Below are 27,146 nucleotides of genomic sequence, written 5' to 3' on the forward strand. Positions count from 1 at the left end.
AGCGTGCATGTTTTGGAATATTAATGGAGGTTTATTGTATAATATTTAATAATGTGAAATCATGCCATGAGGAGGCTTGAGATTTGGTGAATATCTTTCTTTGGGCCAGCCATGCTATCTGAATTTAATACCTTTTAATATATCCATTTTCACTTAATAAATATAGCGTCATGTTCAAATTGTAGTTTTGTGTTTAAACATTTTTTCAGTGCTTCACTTTTAAATTTGATTATGTTTTCTTTTCTTGGATAATGATACATTTTGTCCATTCAACTTTTCTTTGTCAACCTTGGGTTAGTACCATTAATTATTATAAAGCTAAAGTATTACAACAAACAATTTCACATTAGAAGATTCCACTATTCTTTTATGTTCCCTGATCCATTTTAAATGAAATATCACTGGTTGCCTAACCATGCACTTATCTGTAGACTTTAGGTTCACCAACAGGGAGTACTATAGCTTTCATTCACCTTTCATTTTAATATCTGTTGCAACAAAAGCTATTTGAGCCAATTAAGGCATTACCAGAAAAAAAAGATTTTCATATCAAATGCAGCCAGTTTAGGATTATGTAGGTTAGCCATAATCCTTTAAATGAGTGGTTTAAGTGAGGAACAGGATTTTTAGATCCAGTTTAGCTAACATCATTGAGGGTTATAGTTTTATGGCTGAATAAGGTTGAGGTTTTGATATTTGTGTAGGGACATATGTTTTTTATTTTTTTTATTTCTTTTAACTCATTTCCGCCAGTAGATTTCTGGAAGTGTGTACTTTAGCTTCCAATGGGCAGAGTCTAGGCATTTTGATAAAATCAAATTATGACCTCACATTTGAAATGTTCATACTTCTGGAACAACAGGGGTTACTAATGAAATGTAAATGTCAAGCCTTTCAGCACAATTTTTTTCTTGTTATACTGGCAGTATTCACTTAGTTCTAGATTTTAAACTAGATTTTTTCACAGTAAATACAGTAAATATTAAGTTTGTAATATTTTGTAAATAACTTACAGCATCTCAGTAACTATTCAAGTTATACATATAATGCCAGTAGTATTTTGATCATCCAGCTGAAAAAGCTCATCGGAGGCTAAGTAGTTCAGTCCATGCCACTTGGTTATTGAGATATTTATCGAAATATGAAATGTATGAAATTTATGACAATATAAATAAATATTACAATAACAATTAATATTTCTTTACTTTCATGAGAAATGGAAGTGAGGGTTAAGTCTGACCCCCAGGACATTAGGATGCAAATGTGCTGTACCACCCAGAAAGAACAGATAAAGGACATAAAGCAGTGCATAGAGGACTACCAAATATGCCTAGGTGAAGTCGCCCTCAATTTAAATTTCAGAAAACCTAGATGCAGGCCATGGCTAGGTATGGAATGAATAAGATCAAGACTTATATGGGGCTGGGGGGTGGCCAATGGATGACATGCAAGGAGGCATAACATTTCTAGATAAAATCAATATTCAAATGCAGATATAGCACTATCTTCCTAAATACAGTAGTAAAAGCAAAATATAAAAGGAATTCATAGAACAAAAAGGGAAAATGCATATCAGAAAACATAGGCAAAAACTTATAAATCTAGCATCCTTTTTGAACCTTACATGAGCATAGCTAATTTTCTCTTTTTTTTTTTTTTTATAAAGTCAAGGCATACCATTACTCATTTTATATAAAAAAAACAAGATCTACAAAACCACCACCAGGATTTAAATTTACACTTTGGCAAAAGATAAGATTTCCACTTTACAAGGAAACATAGCCTCACGGATATAGAAACTATTAATATTTCTTGTGTTTTCTTTTGTATTTGAGCTGAATTCAAGAGAACAAATAGAGACATTAATGAAAACAAAGGAGCATCTAGGCTTATAATTAAAGTAATCTTATCTTTTGCTTTCCAGCACCACAGCTGATCTATGCATATCTATTAACAGTTTAAGTATTTGCTTCTAGTCATTTACAATGTTGATATATATCAAACAGAATAGCACATTAAATAAAACTTATGTGTACAATGTTTTCACATATTTATACTGTACAAAATAAACTCTAGGTAAAGCATCATTTTTAATGTCTCTAAATAACTGTCTTTATTGGTACACAGACTCATTATTGGATAATATGCAGTCACATCTACTCATTCATTATTGTGGTTACACCATCTAAAGTTAAGATGTACATAAATTCTAGATAGCTGGTTGATTTATTTTGTCTGGCTTCATGCAGCTCTGTGCTTTCTGTAAGTAAACTATTTCGTTTTTTAGCTGAGACCATTTTGTTAAAAGTAGTAGGCTTGAGCCATTACTCGCAACCTTGGCAGCAGCTTAGTTGTGCTATACAAGCTCTTGGATCAGGTTTTATCTGGTTTGTATAGATCTGTTTTGCTGACTGGATTGTTATCTTGGTCTTTGTTAATTAATTCTATATATCACTGGCTAAAACTGTTTGCTTTTCATTCTGGCTCACATGCAGACATGAAATACCTTGCACTACAAGCTGCAGACTCTGATTTATCTGGCTTCTTAGAGCAGCTCATTTTTTTCTATCCCTAAGTGACACTCTTTGCCTGTTGTAAAAGCCAGTGTCTCTGGCTTCTGCCACTTATCGTAATCAGACTACCAAAGTCCCCCACTCCCCTGTTTGATTGCTCGTGTCAGTTATGTAACATAATTAAGTACTTCTCCCACCCACTTTTTACATAGGTCCATAATACTGAGAGCCCACTCAGCAAATCAGTACTGCTCGAGTTAAACTCCCTCACTACAAGTTGTTATTTTCACAGAGCTCCCATTTACTTGACATCCTTGCCACAGTCTGAGAGGGCCTTGAATTAAAACTGTGACATCCTTTGCAGACAAAAGATTTATTTTACTATTTTACACTTCATTTAATATTAGACTACTACTGCTTTATTTTTACTTTATCTGTCAATTTGTTTTCATTTCAAATAATTTTATAGTGCCCAGAGATTGCTCTGTTTGCTGATTGCTGTGAAAGTACAGTTGTGTACACTTACCATAAATGTAGATGTTTGAGTGTCTTCACTGTTGCAGTCATCACATTTGGGTTATCCCTGCTGGGGTAGCCCTCGGCTAGCCTGAATACCAGAGACTTAGTATTTCTGCATCGCTTGCTTTCACTTGTAGACTGATGTCAGTTCATCAAGGGTATAAGGAAAGGCAGCCAACACCATTACATCAGTTTTTCTAGCCCTAACTGGTTAGGAGTCCCCAAAGTAGAAGGCCAGGCTCTGGTGACAGGAGCCCACCACTGGAAAAAATATCAATATGTCCCTTCTAAGGAAAGGAGAACAACAAGAAAGAAGGGTAACAAAAAGAAAAAGGGTGAAGGAGGGAGGGAAACCAGGACTGCAACAGTGAAGACACTTGAACATCTACATTTATGGTTAAGTGTACACAACTGTACTATGTTCTTCATGTTTCACTGTTGCAGTCATCACATTTGGATAGATTCCCAAAGCTGTGGAAATGGGTGGAGGCAGTCAAGGAAGCTAGGGGCTGGCTAGCATGCCCTGTAAGACTGCAGAGGCAAAATCTGCCCTGGAATTAGAAAAGAGAGGCAGGTGGTAATGTTCGGTAAAGGTGTGAATGGATGTCCAGGTGGCAGCCTCCAGGATGTCCCTGGTGGGGACCCCTCTGAGGAATGCTGCAGAGGTGGAGACTGTTCTGGTGGAGTGGGTCCTAATCCCCTTGAGGGGAGGGTTGCCATGTTGCTTGTAGCAGAAATGGATACAGTGTGCTATCCATTTGGAAATGGCTTGCTTGGAGATGGTTTTGCCTTCTGCCCCTGAAGCAAAGCTAACCAGCAGTTGATCAGATTTTCTGAAGGATTTAGTCCTGTCCAGAGAGTATTTGAGCTGTATGTGCACATCTAGAGAGTGCAGATTCCTTTCCCCCTTGTTTTGAGGGTTAGGAAAGAAGGTGGGCAAATGGATGAATTGGTTGAGAGCCACACTGAATACCACCTTGGGCATAAAGGATGGAGTAGTTCTGAGGGATACCCTGTCTGCATGGAAGATGATGAAGGGTTCCAGTGCCATGAGTGCTTGCAGCTCAGAGACTCTTCTAGCTGAAGTGATGGCCAGGAGGAAGGCTGTCTTCCAGGAGCGAAATTTTAGCTTTGCAGAAGAAGCTGGTTCAAATGGAGGCAGGGTGAACTTTTCCAAGACAAAGTTAAGGTCCCAAGCCGGTGTTGGTGCCCTTCTAGGGGGCTTCAAGTTGTTATCCACTATGAGGAACTGCTTGATCAGAGGGTATAAAAAAAGAGGCTACTCAGTAGGAAAATGAGCAGAAATAGCAGAGGCGTGAATTTTTATAGAGGAGAAAGAGAGACCACTGTGTGGTAGGTCAGCTAAATAGTCCAGGATAAGAGGGATGGAGGGCTGTGCCGTATTGGCTCATTAAGCCTGGATCCAGGTGCAGAACCTTTTCCATTTATCTGCATAAGACTTTCTGGTGCTAGGGTTTCTGGCCTCTCAGATAACATCCAGAACCTGTTTACTGAAGAGGGGAGATTGGTCAGGGGTCAGGTTATAGGCCAAGCTGCCAAACTGAGTGTCTGCAATTGGGCGTGCATGAATTCCCCTGCCCTCTGGGTTAGGAGGTTGGGAACCTGAGGAAGATTCCATGGAATAGTGGGGACAGGCTGTGCAGCAAGGGGTACCAGTGCTGTCTGGGCCAGTCTGGAGCTATGAGAATGGTCCTTGGTTTTTTCCTCCATTATTTTGATCAGTACCTTGGGAATGAGAGGTAGGGGAGGAAAGGCATAGACCCAGAGGTTTACTCAGGGGAAGGACAGTGCATCTACTTTCCATGCCATGCAGTGATTCTCCCTGGTCCAGAATTTGTTGCGCTGATGGTTGATGTGGGAGGTAAAGAGGTCGACCTCCGGGTTCCCCATTTCTGAGTTATTAGTAAGAAGGTGTTTCTGTCAAGCTGCCACTCATGGGAGTTGAACAGTTTTCAGCTTAATTGGTCTGCCAGGGAGTTTAGAGAGCCTGTCAGGTATTGTGCTAACAGGTGTAGATGCATGGAAGAGACTGTGAACCAAAGGGTCATAGCCAGCCTGCACAGCGGGTAGGAGTGAGTCCTTCCCTGTTTGTTGATGTACCACATCACTGTGGTGTTATCTGTTTTGATCAGGAGAACCCCTGGAGAGAGAAGGGGCTTGAAAGCTATCAAGGCCTGCTGCACAGCCATCATCTCTTTTAGACTGATGTGCATTGGGAGTTGCTGGGGGTTCCATTGGCCTTGTATGAACCTGCCATCCAGGTTTGCACACCAAGTGTAGTCTGATGCATCTGTGATGAGAGTGTGAGTGGCAGGGTGTGGGGGTAAGGGCAGTCCCTTGTTGTGGGAGCAGGCTGTTGCCCACCAAAGAAATTCCTCCCTCAGGCAAGGAATAATAGGTAAAAGAGTTTCCAGATCTTGAGAGTGTTGACACCAAAGGCCCTTTAGGTACCATTGAAGTTTCCTCATATACAGTCTGGCATATGAAATAAGGAGTATGCAAGATGTCATGAACCCCAGGGCTTGCAGGATTTCCCTTGCAGAAAGCTGGTCAGTTGAGAGAAGTAAGCTGATAGGAAACTTTGTCTCTCTGGTGTTAGGCATGCCATCTGGGATGCTGTGTCCAGACTTGCTCCCAGGAAGATTATCCTCTTTGTGGGTACCTGTTTGGATTTCTTTTTGTTGGTTTGTGTACCCTAAGGAGTTTAGTATGTGCTTTACAAAGGCAAGGTATTTGGGCAGCTTTTCCTGGATGTCTGCCTGTATAAGGCAGTCATTTAAGTAGGGATACATTTGAATATTTCTTTGTCTGCAAAAAGCAATCACCAGAGCCAGGCATTTTGTGAAAACTCTGGGGGCAGTAGATAAGCCAAAGGGAAGTGCAGATAACTGAAAGTGCTGAGATCCTGCCCTGAAGTGAAGATATTTTCTGCAGGACTCCCTGATGGGAATGTGGATGTAGGGCACTTTTAGGCCCAGGGTGACTAGCCAAGTATCCTTGCACAGCATGGGTAGCAGCTGCTGGATGGTGAGCATTTTGAATTTTAGGATCTCCAGGAAGGTGTTTAGAATGGACAGATCGAGGATGGGAAGCCAGGTGCCCTCTTTTCTGGGTACCAGAAAAAGTCTGGAGTAGAAGCCTTGGCCTATCTGCTCTGCAGGAACATGTTCTACTGATTCCAAGGAGAGCAGGGTATGGATTTGCTTTTGAGCCTCTGCCCATTGATTTGATGGTAGATCTGGGAACCCTTTGGGGGTTGGAAGGATGTGGAAGGAGAATGTGTACCCCTGAGACACAATGTTTAGAACCCATTGGTCCTTGGTAATGGTGGCCCAGGTGTTTGACTGAAAGGAGAGTCTTCCTCCTAGGGGTATGTGATGGTGGGTAGAGTCATTGTGAGTTTTTGCCATAAGGGGGTGGCTTAAAACTCCATGGTTTTGAAATGGAGGCAGTCCACTGCTTAGATCTCTGCAACCCATGGGACTGCTCTTTTGGAGGTCTGTTTCCATGGGGCCTAGGCTGGCCCTGATTACAAGGAAAATGTCTGATGAACCTAGGGGGCTGTACCTGTAAGAAATCTTTAACAGTCTGCATAGGTTTTGATTTTTCTTCCATCTTTTTTAACACCTCTTCTGCTTTAGTACCAAATAAGTTATCTTTGTGCAAGGGCTCATCCAACAATTTTGATTTGACATGGTCTGGCAGGGGTTGTTCCTTAAGTCATGCATGCCTTCTAATGACAGATCAAGTGACTGCTGCCCTGCAAGAAGCTTCTAGGGCATCAAAACCACAGTGCAAAATGTGTTTAATTACTTGGCCAGCAGAGTGCATTAATTTCTGTAAATCTTTAGATTCTGCCCATGCAGGAAAGGAGGTAATTTTTTGTTTAAGGAGTTTCAAAGTATGTCGCTGATATTTAAGCATATTGAACTGAAAATTGAGTGCCCTGATAGCAAAAGTAGCTGAGGTGTATACATTTTACCCCATATGTCCAGTGCTTTGGAATCCCTGTCTGAGGGGGTGGGATTCTTAGTTGATGTAGCTTTAATCCCTTTTGGTCCTTGAGTAATGACCTCAGGGTCCGTTGTTGTGTTTTTAAAGAGATATTTTTCAGAGTCAGGGACTCTGTAGTACCTGTCTGACTTTCTGGGAGCAGGAGGGAGGGCGTCTGGAATCAAGCTGGATTCAAGGAAGACATCATCTACCACATCTAGGACTGGGGGGATGGCTAAGGGCCTGTGTTGTGGAAGGTCCAGGAACTCTCTGAGTCTCTTTTAGACTGTGGGTAGTCTTGAATCTCCCATTTGAAATGCTCCCTTAAAGTATGCAGAGTTTCCCCAAAGGGATAATCCTCTGTGGGAGAGGCTGAAGGAATAGATTCCTCTGCATCAGAATCCTCATATGTAGAGAGCGGCTGCATGTCTTCATACTCAGATGCATCAGATTCATCTGACTCTTGTTCAGACAAAACTTCTGGAGACAGATCTGTTTTTCTTTTTGAGGGAGTGGCTTGGCTTCCCATAATCAGCATGATAAGGTCCTTTGCCATTCTAAGCATTTGTGATTGAGGCAAGGGAGCAGGTGCCAAAGAATGGCTGGACGATGGTTTCTTGGGGGTGTTTCGACCCTTGGGCCTAAGGAACTTGGTTAGTTTAGAAAGAACTGTAGCCATGAAAGAAGGGGTCAGTTTATGTCTGGATTTGGTGTTGCGAAGGAATTCATCGGAAGCCAGTACCTGCACACCAGCTCCTGACCCATCCAAGGTAGAGATGATCACAGGATCCTTAGACGAAGAAGAGTTCTGTGGTATACCAGACTCCAAAAGGGTGTTGGTAGAGGCCTGTGAATTAAATGAAGTGGGCATCAGGGGCTGAGAAAGCACCTCACTGAATTCCGGAGGACTGATGACCAGCTTGGTGATAGCATCATCGGAAAGTTTAGTCCTGTGAGGTCTGTCTCTGTCTTTAGCTTTCTTTTTTTGGAAGGTTTGCTGTCGGATGACTTACAGAAGCCATATCAGAATTTGAGGACTGTAAAAGCAAATATTTGTCTACAATAAGGGCCTGACAACGAATATTTCTGGCATTAAACAAAGCAGAGAACCGACAATGAGGGACACCTAGACAAGTGACGCAGTAGGAAAGGAAGTCCCAGTGTGGTATCTGCTTTCTACAGGCGAGACAATTATTAACATTTTCTGGCATTGGTTAGTGCAAGAAAAAAGATCCCCAAAGGGGTACTTAACTTTCGAAGACTTCAACTTAAATTCGGAAAAGGAAACTCAGGTAGCGGCCGACCGGCACTCATGCAAACTGCTTCTGCTTTGGGCTCCATGGCAAAAAAGACTGATGTAATGGTATCGGCTGTCTTCCTTTATACCCCTGGCGACCTGATGTCAAGTCTTCAAGTGACAGCAACCGACGCAGAAATACTAAGTCTCTGGTATTCAGGTCGGCCGAGGGCTACCCCAGCAGGGATAACCCAAATGTGATGACTGCAACAGTGAAACATGAAGAACATCTGCACTGTTCTGAAGCTTCACTGGCACTATTACTGTATAATTTGCTGTTTTGCATTTATCATTTAACTTAATTGCTATATTCCTGTACTTTTGGACCTGCTAAAGGAATTCTTCACAGTTTCCTCTGTTTCAAGTGTCTGTATAAATTAGGCATGCTTCCGTGGCCCTTGCCTCATTCTCACAAAGCTTAGCATTCCTTGTATCATATGACATCTAGACTAAGTATTTGTATTTAAAAATTGCACTTCCTGAAGGTATACATGTGACTGACTTCTGATTTGTTGTTTTTTTATTTGTGCATTTATCTACATTTAGGGCTGAAATAATTGCATGTGCTCAAAGTGTCTTGCTGTCAGTCTGATTGTCTTGAATTTGGCTTGTCTAGCTATTTTGTTAAAGTTGTTTTGTGGTAGCATACACTCTCAAGCAATCTTTATTGTGTTTAAACCTAATGCTGCATATACAGCCAGACCCAGTGGAACCTCAACTATCAAGCCCATAAGACAAGACTATGCACTACCTACAACTCTAGTCATGAGGGATTCCTTTGTACAACATACTGATGCCCCACTCACCAAGCTGAACAAGGAAAAAAGTAATGGTCAGTTGCCCATCCGTGACCAGGATCCATCATGTTTCACATACACCCAAGTCAGTTGCACCACATGTATCAGAATGATTCAGTCATAGTCCATGTAGGTGCAAATGGCCTAAGGCATACCTCCCTAGACTATATGGAGAGAGACATTAAGAGGCACTCAGACTATATGTCAAAGGCTGGTATTTGCCTAGCACTGAGCAGCATTTGACTTTTATCAAGAATGATGCCATAATATGAAAAGAAGATGACCAACTTTAATACTTGGCTTAGTTTATGGTGTCATTCTAGGGGGATACAATATTTGTCAGCATGGCAGGACATGGTTAATGATCCACATTGTTTTGACAGAGATGGTCTGCACCTGTCCCCTCTATGATTCTGAATATTGACTAACATATTTTCCTGCCAAAAGAGCCTTTTTTAGGGAATGCCAAATTTTCAAAACTCCCAACACAGCAAAATTTACCCAAGGAAATCTAAAGGTGTTAGCACTAAATGCAAGGAGTCTAAACAAGAAGATCCACTCCCTCTAAGATCTCCTCACCCAGGAGAATACAGACAGCTGTGTAGTTACTGAGAAGTGGTTTAAAGTCGCTGACAGTTATCCATCAATTCAAGGCTTCAGTGCCTTCCATACATTTAGACCAGCAACTGCACTGGCAGAGAGTAAAGGTGGAGGTGTCTCGATCGACATTAACAACAAACATACATCTAAATTGATTAAACTAGACATGTCGGTGCACCTCCATGTCCAGATTACTATGAAAAAAGTTTCACAACATACCCTGGCAAGATATAAACCAACTTCTATGTCTCATAAAACCCATCGCACATACTTAGATCTATTAGACACATTCACCATTCAACCAAATACCATACTCATAGGGGGACTTTAATTATCTTTCTATAAATTGGGAATCCTACATGACCCCAAATTTACAGGTGCAGAGATTCCTAGACTTTGTAAACACAAACATACTGGACCAGATAATGCATACACCTATCAGAAGAGCAAACATATTGGACATTGTACTCACTGACATGAGAGAACTCTGCAATCACCTCCCCCAGTCTCATGCCCGCAGACTACAAAGCAGTTGTCGTCAAAATAAAAAAATCAGTAAACCCTGTCAAAGTTATGAAATACTCCATGGCAAACTATGTTTTTTAAATGATAACCTATCAAATTTTCAAGCCCCTTTAAACCCATATTACACAGCAGCCTATGCAAAATTACTCTCAAAAGCTCTGTACATGTCAATAACTGCATATAAACAGATATGCCTATAAGAAGTAATCTCACAACTTACTTAAAAAAAAACATCCTGGTGGAATCCAACATTAAATGGGTTGTACAACATAAGAAAAACATCATGGCAAAAAAATAAGAAATGTAACACCAAAAATGAAAAAAACTCCTTTTAAACTGAATAGTCAACTAAGAGGACTAACTATGCCTAACAAAGCAAATTTTGAGGTAAATATAGCTTTCCAGGCCAAGGACAAGCATAAAGCCTTCTTTATCTATTTCTGAAACTTCAAAGGCAGTATACAACAGCGTGCCAAACTACTGTAAAATGGAGCCACATTCAAGGAAGAGGGAGATTTAGCAAATATTCTGGCCGACAAATTCAGTTCCAACTTTAATTCCCCCACCCCCACCCCAGCTGCCCTCCAGGAAATTCCTTTGAATATGACCACTACAACTATCAATCGTGAGCAGGTCTTAAAAGGTGCGGCCTAAGTCCAAGAATACAGTTTCAGTCTATCCCAATATCATCTCAGGATGCCTTGTAAATAGCCTGCAATATGGCTATTCAGGGCCACTGGTGTCATTATTCAAACATGGCCTCTGAGCAGGCCTTGTGTTATGTGACTGGAAGACTGCAATGTTCATCCCTTTGCACTAGAGTGGGCCATCAATGGATCCTATGAACTACAGATGTATTAGTTTGACTAATCTTATTTGCAAAGCCATGAAAAGAACTATCATATAAATAATTAAAAATGACATAAAAAACCTTCAGACACTGGACTCAAACAAGTTTGGTTTTGTCAAAGGCAAGTCATGCCTACTAAACTTGATGGACGTCTTTGAGAAAGTCAACAAGGCAATGGATGAGGGCAACATGATGCATGCTGCCTACCTTGACCTAGCTAAGGTATTTTATATGATGCCCTACTCAGGTACTGTAAACAAATTCATGGTATTAAGCATAAACTCCTATGTAATCCATTGGAAAGCTTGTTGGCTCACAGATAGAACCCTGGAAGTTAGGAGTGGAGACACCACCTGCAGAAAGAGGCTGGTCACCAGTGGCATTCCCCAGGGATCTGTGCTGGGTCTGTTCCTTTTGTCAACTATTTCATGGAAATCAAGCCCAATGACAAGGACCTCTCAGATGATTGCAAGTTGGGATCAGTCATAGAAACCCCCCAAGATGCTAACATTTTACAGGAAGCTCTAACAAACAAATGGCTAGTGCCAATGCCATGACTTAAAACTCACTGTCAAAAAGTATATTTTGGAAGTCAGTCACCCCAGGGAACTACCTCATCAATGAAATACACCTAAAAGTAGAGAGAAGTCAGTGATTTGGGGACTCATATAGATAGTAACCTAGCTTTCAACTAACATATTTAAGGTAGTACTAAAATCATTCTGTCTCAGTCAACTTATAAGTAAGGACATGGCATCTAGTTCCAGGGAAGTCATTGTGCCACTATACTCAGCTGCCACCAGACCCATCATTGAGTCTAATGCACCCTTTAGTATGAACCTAACCAGGCACATGCAACAAATGGAACATCCACTGAGGTTCTTCACAAAAAGAATACATTGTGTAAATGCAATGCCCTATGCAGATCACCTCAAAACCTTTTCCCTGTACTCTTTGTTTCCTACAGACTGCTGACATGCTATTTATGCTTGGCATACAAGACATTCTTGGATCCTGCCTTGACAGAACTTTTGTATATCAGCAAAATGAACAGCACCAGAGCTACTTGATCCAAGGATTAAAACTTTGCTTGCAATTTTAAATAAGATGTGTTGGAGGAAAAAAAATCTCTATTTCTGTAGCTATATTTTTCAAAGATCTCTATATTCACAATATGGACCATGCATAAAACCAAGTATGTAACAACCCCACTCATACTTTACCTACCCCCCCCCCCCATTAAACCTTAGCATATGCATCTCCTCTGCATCTTACCTAGATTTTTCCCTATAACAATTGCTACTACTGAAGATAAATGAGACAGACCAGGATTCAGATAAATACTTTCTATTCAAATCTTATTTTTAATCTTTTCTGAATCAAGTATACACTTCCTGTAAATAAAATAATTCATTTTTCTTTCTAATATGTGATAATACTTGATTCCTTTTTGTGTTGTTCTTTAATACCATTTATACTGATATCTAAAAACAGGCAATATTTCTCATTTCATCAATACAAGAGAATGTTGCCATAGAACAGTGGATTTTTGGGGGATGGGGGATAAGGGGGCAAGACAAATAACTAAACTGACACAGACATATCTTCTGGCAGATGAAGCAGAGTATTAAGACTATGTTAATATGCTACTTCCTATAGTCCAGGCTTAGATTCCCTCAGCTTTCATTTGCTTATGGTATGACTCAGTGCAAGTTACATCAATTGTAAAAACTGAACACCTGGACTAGGTACTGAACCTTGATGGTCTCCTGGACTGCTTATCTAGTAACAGTCTAGGAACACACACACATACATACTGATATCAGCAAGGGCTAAGAGTCCCAGCCTTCTCGTTATATCATGGTTCATTGTTAAAGTCTTCATCCTTAGATATCAGTCTAGATACCCTTATTATTTGCCTTCTTGGAATGTTAGACTTCATAAAAAGATGTTGATTGCTTGAATAATGAACATAACTGTTAACTCATTTAAGCATTCAAGTGACTTACAAGCTAATGACAGGCATTATTAAAAATGACAAAGAGGTATTAACAAAATGACATTAAGATTAGTAGTCTAGGATGTCTTGCAGTAGAGAAATGAATCACTGTTTTGTTAGTTATTATTCAAATGTTCATACTTATCATATTTTAATAACTAAGAGATCTACATGATGGGTGTGGTGTGAAATGTCATGGTGGGAGACAGGAAAATGCATATTCAATATCCATTTATATAACACTGTGCCTGAGATGCTGTTTGTTAGAAATTATGAAAATAAGCAATATTTCCATTTGCACTTAATACTTCAAAAACAGACTTACAAACTTGTGCATGACATCAGTTTAAACCTTAGATGTTGTTGAAGCAAACTTTCATAGTTGCATTCTAAGTTGCACATCTTGGGAGATATTTAGTATTAATTATATTGCTATTTACAATATGACGCATATATTTTCATATTTCTGTAAATATCTCAATAAACATGCAGTCAGAGAAGAATTTCTTGCTGTCATGTAAAACCTTATGTTTGGTAAGGAAAAGTATTCTAACAATATATGTCTAGGTTGTACAGTTTCCAAAGTATAACAATTTCTTTGTGAAATATAATTCTTGGTTTGTGTGCACTATAACATATTATACCATGACCCCCCATTAATATTCCAAAACGTGCACGCTGATTGGCCAGCGTGCACATTGTAAATCAACTTATACTAATGGAAAAAGGTCCGGTCGCCCGGACTTTTTCCATTAGTATAAGTCTCTTTGAAAACACTATCTCACTATGTTAAAAGAATTTAACATAGCAACACAGGTTTAAAAAAAGCAACGGAGATCTCCGTTGCTTTTTTTAAAGCTGTCTTGCTATGTTAAACTCCTTTAACATAGCGACACAGTGTGTAAAAAGCAATGGAGATCTTGCTTTCTCCGTTGCTTTTTTTTAAACCTGTCTCGCTATGTTAAATGGGTTTAACATAGTGAGACAGCTTTAAAATAAGCAATGGAGATTTCCTTTGCTTATTTTAAAGCTGTCTCGCTATGTTAAACCCATTTAACATAGCGAGACAGGTTTAAAAAAAAAACAATGGAGAAAGCAAGATCTCCGTTGCTTTCTACTGTTTCACTATGTTAAATAGATTTAACATAGCGAGACAGCTTTAAAATAAGCAACGGACATCTCTGTTGCTTATTTTAAAGCTGTCCTGCTATGTTAAACCCATTTAACATAGCGAAATAGTAAAAAAGTAACGGAGATCTTGTTTTCTCCGTTGCTTTTGGCCACAGCTCTGATGTACTGCGTAGGCATGTGCAGTACATCAGAACTGCCGCGGATACCAGACAGCTGCGGAAGGGCAGCAAAGAGGCATTATACAATGCCATTATTTAAGAAAAGTAATTATTTCTTTTCTTAAATAATGTCATAGTATAATAGCAATAACCCACTTCTGGGTGTGGGTAATGCGGGATTTACCCACGGTCGTCTTTGTTTGGTCCCTCGGGCTTCGCCCTCGGGACCAAACCATGCCAACTGTGGGTAAATCCCGCATTACCCACACCCAGGCGTGGGTTATTGCTATATTGTAATAACTATGGAAAGCCTATGAATGTACAATCACTGTAAAGAATGCTTTTTTTCAGATAACATTGCTATTCATACAGTTTTAATAACTTACGATATTCAAAGTATTTGCAGTTGTTTATCTTACACTTTTTAAGTTGATTTTTCAGATACTCTGAAATGTAAGGATGTGTGTTGGCTGCTAGAGGTGTTACATTACACACCACATCAGAGTAAATAAGTTAATAAATGTTGATTTTCTGTACTAGATTTTTTTTTATTTTCATATCCATTTTCTTAAGATCCTTTAAATTATTTTTTTTCTTTATGGAATTTGGTAACATGTTTTCTTGTAGAGGATGGTCACCTGATTATTTTAATGATTTAAAATCAGAAGATTTGAGTGACGAGGTATTATGAAGAAGTCCTGTGGATGTTATGGGATTCAAGTGCTCAATAAAGATATATGGTTACATTCTGTTGGCAGCAGTGATTTCTTGTTTTTTATATAATCGCTGTTACTGCAGGGTGTAATGATGTATATAAGACTGATAATGGTAGGGTCACTGAAGCTATAAGCCCTAATTTGACTAAGTAAATTATATGGTTTTCATCTCCTATTATTGAGATCCTTCCTTCTCCCTATTTTGTTGTTTTTATGAAATACAAGGAAGGAAATTGGCCAACCTGATTAGGAGTGTATCTTTAAAAAAATTCAGTGAAAGTAATTAATTAACTTATTTATTTATTGAAGCTCTTGAAAATAAAAGGGCTTATTTTTGCAAATATAATTTACATCTTAGCCACCGGGGTAACCATTTGGTGGGTAGCATTTTACCAGGTTGGTAAGAACATTTTTGAGGATTTATTCTACTATAGTGACTAGGTATTTCAAAACGTTCATGAAATGTCTTTAGACAAATGCTGGAGTCTGTATAATAAACTAATAGAGTCAGAGGCTTGAACTGTTGCTGTCATATTTATTGCAAAGACTTAGTTTATTATAGGAACAAACTTGTATCCTTCCCAGGATATAATGGGCACCATATATTTAGAACTGCAATAAAGAGGGTGGTGTTTCCATGTATGTATCCACATTTACCTCATGGGTATTGTATGTCAAATCTGTCTCCTGAATATGTGGCTGTTAGAAGTGGGACAAATAAAAAATAGCTTGGAAGTAACACTTGTTTGCAAACCACCTAATTTACCTCTTGCAATGGATTTGAAGCTCTGTAAATATATTAACAATTTTTAATATGTTTGATATAGTTGCAGGAGATATTAAAGTTCCTGATGTTGACTGAGATGTTCCAAAAACAAATTCATACCTTACTGAAAAGCTGATTGATAACAGAAATTGTGGCACTGCCAGCCCAGCTATCTGCAATTTTGTAAATAATTCTATGTCATTTGTGAATATTGATATGATTTATACAGAACTTTATGTTATGTACTGAGCTTCAAGAATGTAACCACAGCATGCCCTGCTGGAACATAGAAGATTAACTTACAAAACTTTAAGAAAATAAATTGAAATTAAGTGCTTTACGATGTGCTATAAAATTTTGTTTCAATGTCGCAAGGAGACAGGATGTCTAGAGCTAGAAGTTTTTTTCTATTGTTTTGGGGAAAAGTGGTTACTAGGTTTAAAATTTAAAAGTGTTTTATTGTTTTATGACTTCCTAGTAGCTGCACAGTTCTGAGAGATATGGATTTCTCACACAGAGATGTAAATTCTAAGCTTCTGTTTAGCCTGGGAACTAAAGGCAGGTGACAAAAAGTGATGTCATACAAGCTAACCAGGCAGTAATAGTTGATACTGATTTAAAAACTCTCTCAGAGAAGAAGTGTGCATTTTGTATTTTGTCTTGAACCTAGCAAGAACATCCACTCATTTTTAACATCTACACTTGGCTGTCTGTAAGTAAGATTCAGGGCATAGCATCTCTTTTAGATATAGATAGGAATATAGTAAAGATTAGTTTAGATGCTTTCTATAGTTACTTGAGACTGTTCTGCGATAATGTTTTAAAATATATCCTGTGATTTTGAACCCTGAAAGTTACTTTGCTGATTTATTGAGTATTTTCTTGTTCTTTTATTATTCATTATTAGATATATTTAAACATACCTTCGTGGCTGATATTTGATAGATGTATTTAAGCTCTTAGAGTACTTGCATTTGTATTTGGTGACACTGTACATGGCATTCCTTAATAGATTTGCTCTTGGTCAAAACTAACAAATAGTAACATTACACAATAGGATTGGGCATCCTTTATAAGGGCCTTGTAATAGCTGATAAGGTGGCTGGTGGCAGCTGAAGCTACCTTATAGTCTGGGCAAAAGGGGGCACAGCTAGTAATCATGTGCCAGCATTTCCCTGGTGTGTGTGTGTGTGTGTGTGTGTGTGTGTGTGTGTGTGTGTGTGTGTGTGTGTGCGTGTGTGTTTGTATATCAATCAAATCTCAAATTGTGTGTGTGTGTGTGTGTGTGTGTGTGTGTGTGTGTGTGTGTGTGTGTGTGAGCTACTTGGGCATAGGCATGATGCACTGGTTGGACACAGAGGGTGCTGAAGGTCTTAGCCAGGCTACTCGGCTGAGATCTCAACCCTATAGCTGCACCAGTGGGGAGGCTTATTGCGGATCTGGAGAGAGAGGGAGAAACCAGCCCCAGACTGACTGTGATCTCTGTGCTCTTAAGGGGAAACTGCACTTTACTGTGTGTCTACTTGTCATCCTCCCAGTGTATATGCCCCCTAGCTGTTGACAGTGGTGAGGATTGAGGCTCTTTGATTACTGGGCCAGTGCAGGGATGTCACATATTTATTGGTTGACAGTTGTGGGATATCCACGTCACATATTAATTGGCTTGTAGTGGTGTGGATATTGAATTCCTGTAGCCTGTGTACAGTGGTGACAGAAGGTGTTTGTACTCTCAATCAGCCATGCAGTGAACATTCAGAGCTTTATATCACAATTTTTTAATTTTTGGTAGCTTAGTTAGTCAGGGAGCGCACGCAAACATGTCAGCAGAGGAGTATTTCAAGCTGATAAAGAGACAGTTGGCTGAGATGTGCCAGGATAAAGGACTGGTGCAAGCTAACCTGACTAAGGCAGAAATGATTGCAGCTTTTGTCACAGCTGCATCACAGCACAGCAAACTGGAGGACAATCAGACTGGGCTTAGAGATGTACAACTCTCAGAAAATGAATAGTTCAACCTTTTCACAGAGGACTTAAAAATCCATCTGGAGTTAAAAAGACTTGAGCTGAAAGCCAAGCATTTGGAAATAGAAACAGCAGAGAAACTGAGATGTCTAGAGACTGAGGAAAATGAGAAACTGCAATGTCTGAAGGCTGAGAAAATAAGATACCGTGACACCTGGAAGCTGAGGAGAATGAGAGGCAGAAGCAACATGAAAAGGAGATGCTGATGTTTCGCCAGAGTCATGTAGGTAATGGGGAAGGGAGTAACCAAACCCCAGAAGCAACAAAGGTCAGTACATTTCTTCCACAATTTACAGAGGGGGATGGTTTTGATATGTTTGAGAGGGTATGTAAACAGTATAATGTTGACCAAGGGCTCTGTGTAGGGTTCCTGACCCCCCTTCCTCCATTGTAAACCTGTAACTGAAATTTCTATTCTGTACTGATTGCTTAAATTATAATACAGTCAAAATGTGTTTGTTAGGGTGCTTTAAGTTAACACCTGAAGCTTATAGAAAAAGTTTTGTGAGCATAGACGTGAGGCAGATGAAAGTGTGTGTGTGTGAATATATTGCTGAACTAAGCACTTATTTTCATAGGTGGGAGTGGATGTCACATCATCACCCTTGAAGGGCTGGCAGACCTTTTGGTGAGGGAACAAGCCTTTAGCACTTTTCCTGAGGACATGAGAATCTGGTTAGCTGAAAGACAATGCAATACTGCAGATGAGTTGGGGAGAAAGGTTCAGAAGTGTGTACTAGGCTAATGGCCCTGGAGCCAATATAAGCCTAGCCCAAGAAATTTCCTGGTACCATGCCACCCAGAGTTAGTTCCCAGTGCCCGTGTCAAAACAGGGCCACTGAGGTGATCCCTGGGGAGAACTGCCACCCAAAGTTAGCTTCCCATGCCCCTGTCAAGCAGGTCCATTGAAATGATCCCTAGGGTGAATTTTCTAATGCTCATCCACTCATCAACATGTCTCTTTAAGAGGGCCAGTGAAGTGCTCTGCTTAATGTGTATGGGGAGTTTGTTCCAGAGTACAGGAAGTCGCTAGATTAGGAACCTGTTCCTCCAGCATGTTCTGTTTATGGTGGTAATGAGGTTTAGGTCCCTCGAGCATGTGGCACTGAGGGATTGAAATTTCTTTACGTGTAACATATCTAACAGCTCTGGGTCAGCCATGGCTTTGTAGGTTAAGCAGAGATTGCCTCTAAGTAGCCGATATGAGAGGCCGAGTATAGCTGGAGATTTGTGAGTCTATAATAGGTCTAATGAGGGATGAGTAAAGAGGGACTATAACCTCTTTCTTTCTGGATGAGAAACCTTTTGTGATAAGATGTGCCACATAGAAGAATGTTCTGACCACAGTGGCAATGTGGTTATCAAAGGAGAGGTTGTTGTCAACCTGTGTCCCTAGGTCTCTTATCACTCATTCAGTATTTAGCGGACTACTGTCTATGTGGTAGTTCATGGGCACTGAATTTTTTCCCAAAGGGAATGACAATACACTTTTTGGCATTGAGCTTAAGACCATGGTTCTTGCACCAGTCATTAGTCTCAGTGACGCCTTGTTGTAGGATGTCTACGTCCTCTGGTGAATCAATAAAGGCTCCCAGTTTGAATTCATCTGCAAACTTAGTCACCCAGAGTCCCTTTGTGTTGGCTTGAACTTCTGATAAGTAGATGCCAAACAGGAGATGACCCAGGACCGATCCCTGTGGAATGCCACTTGTAACTGGTCGGTAGTCAGATTTAGAGTCCGCTACTTTTACAGTGTGGGTTCTATCAGCGAGCCAGTTGGCTATCCATGTTATGATATAAGGGTTTATGCCTAATTTAGTGAGTCTATCTATGATTCCTGAGTGAGGGATGGTGTCAAAGGCCTTGGCAAGATCATGGTAGGCTGTGTAAACTACCTTGCCCTCAACCAAAGCTCTGGTGACAGACTCAAAAAAGTCCATCAGGTTGAACAGGCATGATCTACCTTTCACAAACCCAAACTACGTGGGGTTCAGAGTTTGGGGATTCCCTATGTCCCTGTTAATAAAGTCCATGATGATGTGCTCCATGGCCTTACATATCAGACTCGTCAGGCTAATGGGACAGTAGTTCTCAGGATCTGTGGTCGCTCCCCCTTTGTGGAGCGGGATGACCGTAGCAGTGAGCCATTCAGCAGGAACAAAGCCTGAAATGAGCCTGTGATTGGACGTGGTACTCAGGTGTGGTGCCAGTTCATTTTGTAGTTCATGTAGGACACAGCCTGGGATATGGTCAGGTCCCATGGAAGCTGTAATCTTGGCTTTGGACAGTGTGTTTTTTTACCTGTATATACATGATGATAGGGACTTGGCATTCCTCAGGTATTGAGATGGGCCTTTTGGGGGGGGTGAAAGGGGGGTAAAGTTCACACTGAACCCGTCGGCCAATATGTTGGCAATATCAGTTGGTTCTGTGTATGTATTGCCATTGTGCTGTAACTCGGAGCAGATCTGAGTCTTGCCAAGTAGATTCTTGACATAACTATAGAATGCCTTGTGGTTGTCTTTAGAATCTAAAGCAATTTTGTTTTCATAGCTAGCTTTAGATGATTTGATAAGGGATCTCAGTTTTTTGCTGAGGTTAACAAGGGAGTTTTTCCAGTCTTGGGATTTTACTCTTTTCTGCAACAGTTTTTTCTTCTGTTGTAAAGTTTGTTGATGGTAGAGGTCCACCAGATTGGCTTCCATTTTTTTGGAGGACAGCGTCTTGGTTCTGTTTGGTATGGTCCATTCCCTGCACATGTGTATGTGCTCATACAGTGCATTGGTGTATGATTCAGCAGTCATGCACCTATTTTCCATTTGCATGGGCATCGTGAAGTTGCCATCTCAGTTTTTAGAAGCCCAAAGGTGGCTTTGAAGAAGTTTTTTACGGTGGTTTCCTTTAGTGGAAGTGTGGGTGGGATTTGGATGTACATGATGATTAGTCTGTGGTCAGATCTGACCAGTGAGGAAATGATTTCTCGTGTAGAGCAATGGTCACCCATGTTGGTAATGATCAGGTTAAGGATGTTTCTACCCCTGGTGGGGTAAGAATAATTTGGTCTAGGGCACTGGAGTTAATGAATTCCACAAAATGTTGGGCTAGTGTGTTGGTACATGAGTAATTTTCCCAGTTAATGGTGGGGTAGTTAAAATCTCCCTGTATAATGGCATCTGGTTGTACCCTAATATTTTCCAGTGTGTTTAGGAATGTAGACTGGGACTCTTGGGACACAGAGGGGGATCTATAGCATGCTACAACCTGGATTGTGGTTTTACCCAGTGTTAGCTGCACCTTAAGTATCTCTGATGTGCTATGTTGGGCTGTTTGTCTGGTGGTGTGCATATCCTTTATTAATATGAAGACACATCCACCTTTAGTGCTTCAGTCTGGATTAGGGGACTGAAAGGTGTGGTATGAATTATAGCATGGTAGTGCTGGGGTGCTCTCCTGAGCCTTGAACCAGGTCTTGGTCACTGCACAGATGTCAATGTTCTCCATTTTTAGGAGTGATTCAAGTGAATGCATTTTGAGATTTAGGCTTTTAGCATTGAGTAGCATAACCCTCGGATTTTGTTTGCTTGTAACTGTTATGGGGTAATTTTGCCCTCAGGACATTGCCTAAAAAAGGCACTATAGCAGCAGCAAGAGCTTTGGCCTGTATCCGGAATCCCAGGGGTGAGAGGTGCAGACCACCTCTGGAAAAGCATCTAGGTCTGTTGATCATGTTTTCCCAGGGAGACAGATACTGGATCCCCTTAGAAAGACACCAGAAACTTAGCCAATTGTTAAAGTCAACAATTTTCTGTTTGTACTGTGGTATCATTCTGGGTGATGGTAGATGCTACTCAGAGCTAGGGTCATACCTGCCTGGGCTACAAGATCCGACCTGTACCTACCAAGCAGGGCATCACTGTGCAGGAAAGGGATACCCTGTGCTGCTCATGGGTCAAAGAGAACCCATGGTGGGCAGCCCAGACTGCCCCAACAGAGTCGCCAGTAGCAGGGGAAGCCACTAGTCCAGGTAAACATCCAGGACTAAGCGTTAAATGTTTTAAATGCAACCAGTGGGGCCATGTACCATATAGATGTCCAAGAAGGCAAGGTGGGGAACAAAAGGTGGGAGAGCCAGTAAGTGGGAATGACAAAATGCCAGCAATAAGTTGTCTGGAGACAACACGGGTACCAAACTGTCACAAGAAGTTATATCTTAGTGAATGGGAAAGAGGCCATTGCTAAGAGAGACACATCCTCTGACCTAACCATTGTGACGCCTGTAATGGTTACAGAGGAGCACTACTTGCTTGGGTAGTTTGCTCCAGTCAGAGCTTTAGGAGGGACCCCATTCCAAATTCCTTTGGCTAGGGTTCACCTTGACTGGTAGGGTGGAAAAGGAATCCAGCAAATAGGTGTGTTTGAGGGTATCCCTGCAGATGTCCTGAATAGAATGATATTGATAATGCAGTACCATGTGTGTATGCAGTTACATGCAGTCAGGCTTGGAGACAAGCATGTAGGTCTGTTAGCCTGGGGGAGACCCAGACAGACCGCACACTTGCAGGCAGGACTGGTGAGGTGGTTACTTCAGGTAGGAAGCTATCCTGTAGCAGTGAGACTGAAGGTGAGCCACACTTGCTTGTGGGTACTGATGTTCCCTTGGGCAGAGTGACTGCAAGGGCAGAGGTGAATAGTAGTACCCAGGCTGACAGTGAGGCACTGCTGTCAGAAAATACCAGACTTCCTGTGGAAGGGAAGATGGGAAGGGTTACTAAGAGAGAGTTGAGACAGGGTCATCCCTCAAACCCTATATTACAAGGCCTGAGAGAGGTAGCTAGTGAGGCACCTGATTTTCAAGGGAAGGAGGAATCTGTTTACTGGGACAAAGGGTTACTGTATAGAGAGTGAACCCCTGATGGAGGGCTAGAGGATGAGATAATAAAGCAGTTGGTAGTGCCCGGAGTCTACCATCTGGCACCTCTAGTAATAGCCCATGATATTCCCTTTGCAGGTCATATGAGCATAAAATGTACAAAGAGACGTATTATGCAGAACTTTCATTGGTTTGGGATTTCAGAAATGAAACAGGGTACTTCAGGACCTGTGAGCAGTGCCAAAAGGTAGACAAGGCAGGAGACAAGGTGAAAGCTCCTTTGATACCTTTGCCTGATATTGAGGAGCAATTTCAGAGAGTAACTATGGATACTGTGGGGCCTCTGAGTACCCCAAGTTCCACAGGGAAAAAGTATATCCTAGTGGTAGTAGATTATGCTACCAGACACCCCGAGGCAGTGACTCTTTCCTCCATTGAGGCAGCAAAGGTGGCAATGCTTTGTTGGAGATTTTCAGCAGGGTAGGTTTCCCAGTAAGAATACTGATTGACAGAGGTGCCAATTTCATGTCAGACCTGCTAGCTTGTCTGTGGAAGCACTGTGGGGTGAAGCACCTAAAGACCACCCTCTACCATCCCCAGAATAATGGTCTTGTTGTGAGGTTAATCTCTACACTCAAGCCAATGCTACATGCATTTGCAGACCAGTTTAAGAGGGAGTGGTACAAATATTTGCTCCATCTGTTGTTTGCTTAAGAGAGGTGCCCCAAGAATCCACAGATTTTTCACAGTTTGAGTTGCTGTATGGGCATAGGGTGAGGGGAGCTCTAGATTTAATTTGAGATGAGTAGAAGGGTGAGCGTGACTCCCACAAGGAGTCTGTTGTGGCATATGTCCTAAACCTCAGGACAAGGCTCAGGGAACTCATGGGCTTGACCCAGGAGAAACTGGCAGAAGCCAAAAGCCAAACAACAGAAGAATGTATGGTATAGCAGGAATGCTCAAGCTAGAGAGTATGCTGTAGGGCAGCAGGTAATGGTTCTCATTCCTGTCAGAGACACAAGCTGCAGGCAGCTTGGGAGAGACCCTACAAGATGGTAAGGAAGGTCAATGATGCTAACTACATGGTATGCAGGGGGCAGGGGCACAAATTGTACCATGTTAACATGATGAAACTTTACCATGACAGGGAGGCCCTTGTCCTGAATATTTGCAGTGGATGGCAGGAGTGTGAGAGGGATCTGGTGGCTCATCTCCTCAGTGAGGATCGGACTGACACCTCAGTGGAAGGGCTAGCAATGTCCAAGCAGCTATCCTCTACCCAGGTTCAAGAAAACTGAGCAGTGTTACAGGAGTTTGGGGGCATGTTCACTGGGAAACCAGGGTGCACCCACCTAGTGCAGCACCATGTCGATACAGGACCCCAAAAGCCTCTTAAGCAGGCCCCTTTACAGGATGCCTGAGAGAGTCAAACAGACTCTGAGAGAGGAGATACAGGAAATGTTGGAATAGGGGAAATTCAGAAGTCCAGCAGTCCCTGGAGCTTCCCAGTGGTGCTGGTACCAAAGAAGGATGGCAGCACCAGGTTCTGTGTGGTATACAGGAAACTGAATAGTCACACAGAGTCAGATGCTTACCGCATGCCTAGAACAGATGAATCCCTAGAGCAGCTGGGTGAGGCTAAGTATCTTACCACTATTGATCTTACCAAGGGTTACTGACAGGTTCCCTTGACTCCCAGTGCTAGAGAGAGGTCAGTCTTTGTGACTCCTTTTGGCTTGTATGAGTTCACAATGATGCCATTTGGGATAAAAAATATATCCCAGCTACTTTCCAGACAGAGGCTGGTAGATCATATATTAGCATCAGCAGGAGATTATGTCCTTGCTTACCTGGATGATATTGCCATCTACAGCCTGGCAAGAGCACCTTCAGCATGTCAGGAAGGTGCTGGGCAAACTACAGAGGGCAGAACTGACCATTACGCTCAGCAAATGTTAGGTGGGTATGGCAGAGATCTCCTACCTGGGACATAGAGTGGGTAGTGGTAAGATCAGGCTACAACCTGCCAAAGTGGAAGGCATTCAGGCATGGCCTGCCCCTATTACCAAAAAGTAGGTGAGTGGAGAGCAGGGTACTACAGAAAGTTTGTCCCCAGTTATAGTACAATAGCTGCTCTCCTCACAGACCTGACAAGGAAAAACAGGCCAGATAAGGTAGTGTGGACCTCAGCATGTGAGCAGGCATTCCATAAGCTTAAATGAGCATTGGGAGGACCCCCTGTGTTAGCCAGTCCAGATTACAGAAAAAAAATTGTTGTGCAGGTGGATGCTTCAAACCGTGGGGTGGGGGCTGTACTAAGCCAGGTTTCCTCAGAGGGAGAAGAACACCCAGTTTTATATCTCAGTCATAGGCTCCAACCCAGGGAGGAATGCAATCCAGCTGTAGAAAAGGAATACCTGGCCATAGTGTGGGAACTGCAGAAACTTCAGTCTTATCTGTATAGAAGGAAATTCACTGTAGTTAGAGACCATAATCCTTTAACATGGCTACAGCTAGCCAGCCAGCAAAATGCCGAGTTACTAAGGTGGAGCCTAGGGTTGCAAGCATATGACATGACAATGCAGCACTGCAGTGGAGTTAGTAATGCCAACATAAATTGGATTTCAAAACAGGGAATGGGGTAAGGTATTCCCAGATAGACTCAACCCTCTCAAGCAATGTTTCTCAAGGGTCACTTGAAAAAACTAGCTTGAGTTTTCAGGGGGGTGAGAACTGTGACACTGCCAGCCCAGCTATCTGGAATTTTGTAAATAATTCTATGTCATTTGTGAATATTAATATGATTTATACAGAAATGTATGTTATGTACTGATCTTCAAGAATGTAACCAAAGAGTACCTTGCTGGATCACAGAAGATTAACTTACAAAACTTCAAGAAAATAAGTTGAAGTTAAATGCTTTACGATGTGCTATAAAAGTTAGTTTCAGTGCAGCAAGGAGACAGGATGTCTAAAGCTAGAAGTTTTTTATATTTTCTTGGAGAGTAGTTACTAGGTTTAAAATGTAGAAGTGTTTTATTGTGTTATGACTTCCTAGCAGCTTCACAGTTCTGAGAGATATGTATTTTTCAGACCTGGATGTAAATTCTGTTAAGCTTCTGTTTAGCCTATGAACTAAAGCCAGGTGACAAAAAGTGATGTTATACAAGCTAACCAGGCAGTAATATTTGATACTGATTTAAGAACTCTCTCAGAGAGAGACTGTGCATTTTGTATTTTGTCTTGAACCTAGCAAGAACATTCACTCATCATCAACATCTGCACGTGCCTGTCTGTAAGTAAGATTCAGGGCATAGTAACTCTTTTATATATAGATAGGAATAAATTAAAGATTAGTTTAGATGTTTTCTGTATTTATTTGAGACTGTCCTACAATGTTGTTCTAAATATTTCTTGCAATTTTGAACTCTGAAAGTTACTGTGCTGATTTATTGAGTATTTCTTGTTCTTTTAATATTTATTAAATATATTTAAACTTATCTTTGTGGCTGATATTTGTGAAGCATATTTAAGCTCTTAGAGTACTTGCATATGTATATGTTGACACTGTACAGGTCACTCCTAAATAGCCTTGCTCTTGGTCAAAACTACAATTTGGATTAATAGTAACATTACACAGTAGGACTGGGCACGCTTTGTAAGGGCCTTACAGTAGCTGATAATGGTGGCTGGTGGCAGCTGGAACTACCTTACAGACTGGGAAAAGGAGGCATAGCTAGTAAACCTGTGCCAACCATTCCCAGATGTGTGTATGTGTTTGTATATCAATCAAATCTCAAAGTGTGTGTGTATCAGCTACTTGGGCAGGGGCACGAAGCACTGGTTGGACAGAGAGGGTGCTGGAGGTCTTAGCTTGGCCATTTAGCTGAGATTTCAACCCTATAGCTGTGTCAGTGGGGAGTATTACTGGGGATCTGAAGAGAGAGGGAGAGGGGGAAACCAGCCTCAGACTGACTGTGATCTCTGTGTGCTCTTAAGAGAAATTGCACTTTACTGTGTGTGTACTTGTCATCCTCCCAGTGTGTACATCCCCTAGCTGCTGCCAGTGGTGGGGATTGAGTGTCCTTGATTACTGGGCTAGTGCAGGGACATCACAGTAATCAACATGACTACTCTCAAATAGGAAAAGATCCAACCACGGATAATAACATTCTTGATGTGGTCTGGCTCAAAAATAAGTATAAATTTCTGCATTATTATATGAATCCCTAACTAGGGAAGTCAGACCATCTGTGTGTGATATTTCAAGTGGTTTCTGCCATAGCTACAAAGCAATAAAATATAGGGAGCCTTTATTGGGTCTTTATAATTCAGACTTTCCTGCAATTAACGCAGAGATATAGTCAAG

This window comes from Protopterus annectens, chromosome 17.part0 (assembly GCF_019279795.1).
Source record: "Protopterus annectens isolate FY-2018-M chromosome 17.part0, PAN1.0, whole genome shotgun sequence".
Classification (NCBI taxonomy): domain Eukaryota; kingdom Metazoa; phylum Chordata; order Ceratodontiformes; family Protopteridae; genus Protopterus; species Protopterus annectens.